Genomic DNA, 8,560 nt, shown 5'->3' on the forward strand with positions numbered 1-8,560 from the left:
TAGTGTTGGTGCAGGTGGGGGAAGGGTGGTGAGATAGCCTGAGCGAGTAAGTGGACAGCGTACAGACCAGGCAGGTGTAATAGTTCAGGGCATTGGGGTGGGTGATAGAGAATAGAGAATGCTGTAATGCTGCCAGCATCAGATTGTATAATCTCAGTAGAGGTGCAGGGGTATGGGCAACTCAGCAACACGAGGAATGTGCTCAAATGGCCCTTTGAGCACCTGGTGATGTCATGCATGGATCTCATACTCTCCAGCTTAGCTTCGAGGAATTCCTGATGAAGGACCTTTGCCCGAAACATCGATTTTCCTGCTCCTCGGATGCTGCCTGGCCTGCTGTGTTTTTCCAGCACCACATTTTTCAACTCTGGTCTCCAGCATCTGCAGTCCTCACTTTCTCCCTCCTGCCATGACCTCTGTCACAGCTGGTCCAGTGTTGCAGATAACCATCTCTTCTGCAGGGTTTGAAGGTGCAGGAACCCCCATCAATTTGACCCTCCCTCCAGTGATTATGGGTGAATTTATTCTGTGAGGAAGAGGCAAGAGTGTCAGCTATTGTGTGGGACAAGGTACTCCTGGTCATGCTCAAGGTATGTGGAGCAACTGGTTCTGAGACTGCCATTGTTAGAAAATGGCTGAGGGTTTGACATGGTATCAAACCAGAGACTATTGATGCTTCAGTGATAGGGATGATGTAATGTGATGGGGATGAACAGTGTAGGAGGTATTGCTGTGCTGGATGAGAGATGTCACATCAAGTTTCATTCACTGGCCTTGACTACCTACTTTGAGGCATTTGGAAGTAGAGGGTGCTATGTAGATACTGGTGTCATTGAATACCTGCTCTCAGGTCTCCTCCCGGGCGAGACTCCAAGTATTGACACTTTGGCCAGTGCCTCACATTCCCTCCTCAGGGTTTGCCTTGGCCTCTTGTCTACCTGATAATACATGATCCCTTTAATCCTGCATACTTTCACCACCAAGGCACCCACAGCAGCACCTATAATGCTGGATATCCTTTCCATGTTGCAACTCCCAATTATTGCATTCAGCATCAGCTCCCTTCAACTGAAGGTCGCTTTCGTTAAAGAGGGACATGCTGTTTTAAGAGGAGCAGACCATTTGCATTGTGGGATATGAGTATGTGTTGTTCAGCCTTCTGAATTCCCCGTGTCTCCAAGAGACTGGACAGAATATCCTGCTCCCTTGACTGTAACATTAAGCAGTTTTTGCTGGACAGACTTTTGCAATGAGGTAAGGAGGACAGAATTGTGTGAGCAAATCTGACCCCGCCCAGAGAGGAAATACAGTCCATTTTAAGGCCCACCTCCACACCTGAACAAGTTACCACCCATGTGACTGAAAATGCACCTTAATAAATCTTTAGCCCATAGTATCCAGCAGATGTGGCAGAAGAGATGAAACATGCAAAATATATGCAGAGCTAAAAATACCGATAATGAGAAAAGTCATTGTTAGATTGTCATAAATACATTAGAGTACTGTGGAATCTTGGGCTCCTGATACCTCGCCTAACTTTGCATACTAACGAGGCAAAGAAGCCAAATTAGTTGGAGTTATCTGTTAAGAGTTGTATTTGCTATTGTGTTCCTACTTAATTAAATGTGGTATAATGTAAAGCATTTCGTTGTGACAGTGGCTGAAGGCAGAGATTTCCCATTAATCGTACAGTAAGTAACAGCATTACAATGACAATAGTTAACGTGTTGCAGATACAGGAAATCAGAAATAAAAAAAGCAGAAAATGCTGAAAACTCTCAGCAGATCAGGTAGCGTCTGTGGAGATAGCCAGAGATAATGTTTCAGGTCATAGACCTTTAATCAGGAGATTTCAGTCAAGATGCTTGCTTCCTGACCTGCTGAGTATTTGCAGCATTTTCAGTATCTACATAGCACCCTCTACTTCCAAATGCCTCAAAGTGTTTGCAAAATTCTTTCAAGGGGGTACATTGAGAAGTTCCTCTATGTGGGGTCATGACTAGTACTATACTAACAATTCCACAAATAATAGAACATAGAACATAGAACAATACAGCACAGAACAGGCCCTTCAGCCCACGATGTTGTGTCGAACTTCTATCCTAGATTAAGCACCCATCCATGTACCTATCCAAATGCTGCTTAAAGGTCGCCAATGATTCTGACTCTACCACTCCCACGGGCAGCGCATTCCATGCCCCCACCACTCTCTGGGTAAAGAACCCACCCCTGACATCTCCCCTATACCTTCCACCCTTCACCTTAAATTTATGTCTCCTTGTAACACTCTGTTGTACTCGGGGGAAAAGTTTCTGACTGTCTACTCTATCTATTCCTCTGATCATCTTATAAACCTCTATCAAGTCACCCCTCATCCTTCGTCGTTCCAAAGAGAAAAGGCCGAGAACTCTCAACCTATCCTCGTACGACCTATTCTCCATTCCAGGCAACATCCTGGTAAATCTTCTCTGCACCCTCTCCAAAGCTTCCACATCTTTCCTAAAGTGAGGCGACCAGAACTGCACACAGTACTCCAAATGTGGCCTAACCAAAGTCCTGTACAGCTGCAACATCACTTCACGACTCTTGAATTCAATCCCTCTGCTAATGAACGATAATACTCCATAGGCCTTCTTACAAACTCTATCCACCTGAGTGGCAACTTTCAAAGATCTATGTACATAGACCCCAAGATCCCATGTTCCTCCACCTGACTAAGAACCCTACCATTAACCCTGTATTCTGCATTCTTATTTGCTCTTCCAAAATGGACAACCTCACACTTGGCAGGGTTGAATTCCATCTGCCACTCCTCAGCCCAGCTCTGCATCATATCTAAGTCCCTTTGCAAACGACAAATGCCCTCCTCACTGTCCACAACTCCACCTATCTTCGTATCATCTGCAAATTTACTGACCCACCCTTCGACTCCCTCATCCAAGTCATTAATAAAAATTACAAACAGCAGAGGACCCAGAACTGATCCCTGAGGAACTCCACTTGTAACTGGGCTCCAGGCTGAATATTTACCATCTACCACCACTCTCTGACTTCGACCGGTTAGCCAATTTTCTATCCAACTGGCCAAATTTCCCTCTATCCCATGCCTCCTGACTTTCCGCATAAGCCTACCATGGGGAACCTTATCAAAGGCCTTACTAAAATCCATGTACACTACATCCACTGCTCTACCCTCATCCACATGCTTAGTCACATCCTCGAAGAATTCAATAAGACTTGTAAGGCAAGACCTACCCTTCACAAATCCGTGCTGGCTGTTCCTAATCAAGCAGTGTCTTTCCAGATACTCGTAAATCCTATCCCTTAGTACCCTTTCCATTACTTTGCCTACCACAGAAGTACGACTAACTGGCCTGTAATTCCCGGGGTTATCCCTATTCCCTTTTTTGAACAGGGGCACAACATTCGCTACTCTCCAGTCCCCTGGTACCACCCCCGTTGACAGTGAAGACGAGAAGATCATTGCCAACGGTACTGCAATTTCCTCTCTTGCTTCCCACATAATCCTAGGATATATCCCGTCAGGCCCGGGGGACTTGTCTATCCTCAAGTTGTTCAAAATGTCCAACACATCTTCCTTCCTAACAAGTATCTCTTCTAGCTTACCAGTCCGTTTCACACTCTCCTCTTCAACAATACGGTCCCTCTCGTTTGTAAATACTGAAGAGAAGTACTTGTTCAAGACCTCTCCTATCTCTTCCGACTCAATACACAATCTCCCACTACTGTCCTTGATCGGACCTACCCTCGTTCTCGTCATTCTCAGGTTTCTCACATACGCATAAAATGCCTTGGGGTTATCCTTGATCCTATCCGCCAAGGATTTTTCATGCCCTCTCTTAGCTCTCCTAATCCCTTTCTTCAGGTCCCTTCTGGCTATCCTGTATCCCTCCACTGCTCTGTCTGAACCCTGTTTCCTCAACCTTATATAAGCCTCCTTCTTCCTCTTTACTAGACATTCAACCTCCCTCGTCAACCAAGGCTCCCTCACACAACCATTTCTTTCCTGCCTGATAGGTACATACATATCAAGGACATGTCGTATCTGCTCCTTGAAAAAGTTCCACATTTCCACCACATACTTCCCTGACAGCCTATGCTCCCAACTTATGCTCCTCAAATCCTGTCATACAGCATCGTAATTTCCCTTCCCCCAATTGTAAAATCTACCTTGTTGTGCACACCTATCTCTCTCCATAACCAAGGTAAAAGTCACAGAATTGTGGTCACCATCACCAAAATGTTCACCCACTAACAAGCCCATCACTTGTCCCGGTTCATTACCGAGTACCAAATCCAATATGGCCTCCCCTCTGGTTGGACAATCTACATACTGAGTTAGAAAAGCTTCCTGGACACACTGCACAAACACCGCCCCATCCAATCTACTTGATCTAAAGAGCTTCCAATCAATATTTGGGAAGTTGAAGTCGCCCATGACTACGACCCTGTGGCTTCTGCACCTTTCCAAAATCTGTTTCCCAATCTGTTTCTCCACATCTCTGCTGCTATTGGGGGGCCTATAGTAAACACCCAACAAGGTGACTGCACCTTTCCTATTTCTGACTTCAGCCCATACTACCTCCAAAGGCAGATCCCCCTCAAACTTCCTTTCTGCAGCCGTTATACCATTTCTAATTAGCAATGCCACCCCCCCTCCTTTTTTACCACCCTCCCTAATAATCTATACAATCTATGCTGCGCGGCCCCATAGACTGAACAATCAGTCAGCTCGGTTGTAAAGCGCAGTTGGTAGTGAGAACAATGGCAACAACATTGATTCATATTTCTATAGTTCCATAATTAAACATCTCAGGGCACTTCACAGTAACAGTGTCAAAAGATTTGCTGCTGAGCCACAGAAGGATTTCTTAGGTCAAAGATTTAATTAAAGAAACACGTTTTAAGGAGGTATGGAAAGATGAAAAGAGAGCTGGAAAGGGAGAGAGCTTTCAGGTGGAAATTCTGGGACTTTGGTAGTGAGGGACACAAAAATTGAAAGCTCCAGTGTTGGAGAGAAACAAAGTCCAGAATGTTCAAGATGCCTGAATTGCTGGAACACAGATGTCTTGGAGACTTGTAATGCTGGAGGAGATGACAGAGATAGGAAGGTCTATGTTAATCTCAGGTACTTTACAGTCTTCTGAACTCAATATTGAGATCAACCATTCCGGGCAATGAACTCGATCTCTCTATTTGTTTCTTTCCATTTGCCATGTGCTGGTCTGAATCTTAATTTTGCTTTTGGGCAGAACTGATCATTACTCTGCCCTTCACACTCACTCTCAATAAATGCTTTGTTTACTTAATTTGACAAAGGCAACTCTCTTTGCCTTTTATTCTGTGAAATCTCCACCATCTAATCTTTTCCACTCTCCGCTGAGAACTTTCTTCCTCTCCTTTTCTTTTCAATGGTGCAAAATCCTTTATAATTCTATCTTCCTTCAGTTTTGGAGAGGAGTTACATTTGATTTGAAACATTAATAGGTCTTTTGTCACCTAGCTGAAATTGGCTTTCCTTCAATTTCATATGATTACTGCAGTTTGCTTTCTGCCCACTCTATTGGGTATTTTGAACTCCTGTCAAAAAATGTGGAAAACACACAGCAGGTCAGGCAGCATCCAAGGAGCAGGGGAATTGATGTTTCAGTCAAAAGCCCTTCATCAGGAATGTGGCTGGGGGGGCGGATAGGTTCTAGAGGTGAATAGGAGGGTAAGGGTGGGGCTGAGGAGGAAGGTAGCTGGGAAGGCGATAGGGTGGATGTCACGGAATAAACGGCAAAGAGCACAGATTATCTGTCAACCCCCTGATGAAGGAGCAGCGCTTCAAAAGTGAGTGATTCCAAATAAATCTGTTGGACTCTAACCTGGTGTCGTGTGATTTTTAACTAAATAAACAAAGCATTTATTGAGAGTGAGTGTGAAGGGCAGAGTAATGATCAGTTCTGCCCAAAAGCAAAATTAAGATTCAGACCAGCACATGGCAAAGGGAAAGAATCATATATCCCCAACCCACGCTCCTATTTATCTCTCAGCCCCCGTCACCCTCCACATTCCTGATGAATGGTTTAAGCCCAAAACGTCGACTCTGCTGCTCCTGGGACGCTGCCTGACCTGCTGTACTTATACAGTGCCACACTTTCCAACTGACTCTCCAGCATCACTTTCTCTTAATCTGAACTCCATGTAGGTTCCAGTGAGAAATAAAGGCTAGAAACCTGTTGAGCTGAAAATGTGTTGCTGGAAAAGCGCAGCAGGTCAGGCAGCATCCAAGGAACAGGAGAATCGACGTTTCGGGCATAAGCCTCTCCTGTTCCTTGGATGCTGCCTGACCTGCTGCGCTTTTCCAGCAACACATTTTCAGCTCTGATCTCCAGCATCTGCAGTCCTCACTTTCTCCTAGAAATCTGTTGAGGCAATGAAGGTCCCACTGTCATCTGGAAGGCTGGAAGGAAATCTGTGTTGCTTCTTTTTGGGAAAGCTTCTTGAAAAAAAAACCAAACCAGTACTGATGAAGTCAACTGTGGGTTTTCTCCTGGAATCAAGACCACAATCAGCAATGCCACAGCTTTGGCTGTTGCTGGAAGGACAACCATCAGGGTCCTCGGATCACAACTCAGGTAGATAGGAGGGGAGGCAGTGACGAGGGGGCCATGAAGTGACGAGAGCAGGGCATTGGTATATTGTCATAAATACATTACAACACTGGGATTATTAGATGGAGACATGAAACCTCAACTAACTTTGCATGCCAACAAAGCAAATGAGCCAAATTAACCACAGTCAGTCTTTTCCAAATTAAATAGTGCTTGCTATTATGTTGCTATTTAATTAAACATGACATGCTGTAAAGCATTCCATTGTGATTGCGGGTGAAGGAGGAAATCTACTGTTAATAATGCAATAAGTAAGAATATTTATGTGACAAATGTAGCTTGCTACATAGGAAGCCTGGATTAAAATGGAATATATTTCCTAATACAAATAAATGTCCCATCTGCGCTTGTGCAGTTATATCTGTAACATCACGTCAGCTGATAGTTTGTGCTCTGCAAACATTTTCTTCAACTCAAAATCCTTTTGAAGTGGAAAAATGAATGCTAAGAGATTTGAGTCTTAAATTATTAATTTATGCCATATTCTGTGACATTTTAAAAATGCAATCACAGGTTAAAAGAGTACCATTGTTTGTTACGTATTTTCATGAAGTTCACCTCAGTGTGAAAAAAAGCAAATTGTTTATCCACAGATTATCTGTCAAAAACACAAAAGTGACTCAAGCAATATGAAATTAGAATGTTTGTCCTTGCACCAACAGTAAAAGCTTTGTAAACTGTCCTTAATAATCCCAAGGAACGTCACAGTGTTGTAAATGAACTCAACAGTATGTTAATCAGGCGCTAGCCGAGCTGAATGATACTCTGACCCTCAGAACTAAACCATTCGTGACAAATCACTCACTTCAACCTAAGCAAATATTTCTCAACATTCTCCATTCTGGTGAACCCACAGTTTCTAAGACAGAAATTAAGGAAAAAAATGGCAAAAATGTACAAAACAACACCAGACGTCACGTTTGTTACTGGCCTCAGGACACAATTTGGTAATGGTGAAACAATAGGTTTTGCCATGACGACGATTCCTTCGATTCATTGAGAAGGATGAAGCTAAACCCAGGCTGGCAAGCATGTTCCACTGGAGAGAAAGTAGCTTTCCAGAAAGCAGCAAAAGGAAAGCAACATCCGAATGAAGAAAGTTTGGGGTACAATTAAAGATAATGTTGACCTTGTCAAAAAGTAACATGGGAAAGACATTGAAGGCTCCTTGAAATGTTAAGTTATCCATGGATCACCATATGTAATTATTTGTTCCCCAAATGAATTTTATATATAAAACAAAGCTGGTGTATAAATGTGAACAGGGTTGACTCCATCTCCTGGTGGCATTGGCCACAAGTCCATCCTATAGTTAAAATGACGGAAACAATCAGCAGATCAAGTAGGGTCTGTGGAGAGACAGAGTTCATGTTTCAGGTCAAAAGGCCTCCTGTCAGTTAGCTTCTCCTGGCATACAAGCTGAGTATTTACAGCATTTTCAGAATTCATATGGCACCCGTAATTCACAGCAGGAAGCTCACCCTCCCTTCTCACTGTCACGACCCTCAATTAGGCGCTGAGGCATGTTAATGCCTTTGATCATGGAACACCACCCCAACCTTGCAGATGACAACCTGGCCACCCAGCTTTAGCAATGTGTAACACATCGCCACGGGTCTGCCAGCAGTCAGGTTAATTTCATTCAGTGGCAAGACGGCAGCCTAACATCAATTGCAGGAAACATATTGTAATCAATTATTAAGTAAGTAATAGCAGCATATTTGGAAAATCATAATCGAATCAAGCAGAGTTAGCATGGCATCATGAAAGGAGAATTGTGTCTGACTAATTTATTAGAGATGTTCAAAGAATTCTCAAACAAACAGAACAGAGACGAACCAGTAGATGCTTTGTATTTGGACCTCCAGAAGGTGTTCTACAAG

At 43.6% G+C, this 8,560-nt stretch overlaps 1 pseudogene; it reads left to right on the forward strand.

Annotated features, from left to right (window-relative positions):
* The first annotated feature begins 581 nt into the window (after nt 1-581).
* On the forward strand, nt 582-7,869 carry LOC140485865 (small ribosomal subunit protein eS24-like; annotated as a pseudogene).
* The last annotated feature ends 691 nt before the right edge of the window (nt 7,870-8,560 follow it).

The sequence above is a fragment of the Chiloscyllium punctatum genome, chromosome 15 (genome assembly GCF_047496795.1).
Source record: "Chiloscyllium punctatum isolate Juve2018m chromosome 15, sChiPun1.3, whole genome shotgun sequence".
Lineage (NCBI taxonomy): Eukaryota > Metazoa > Chordata > Chondrichthyes > Orectolobiformes > Hemiscylliidae > Chiloscyllium > Chiloscyllium punctatum.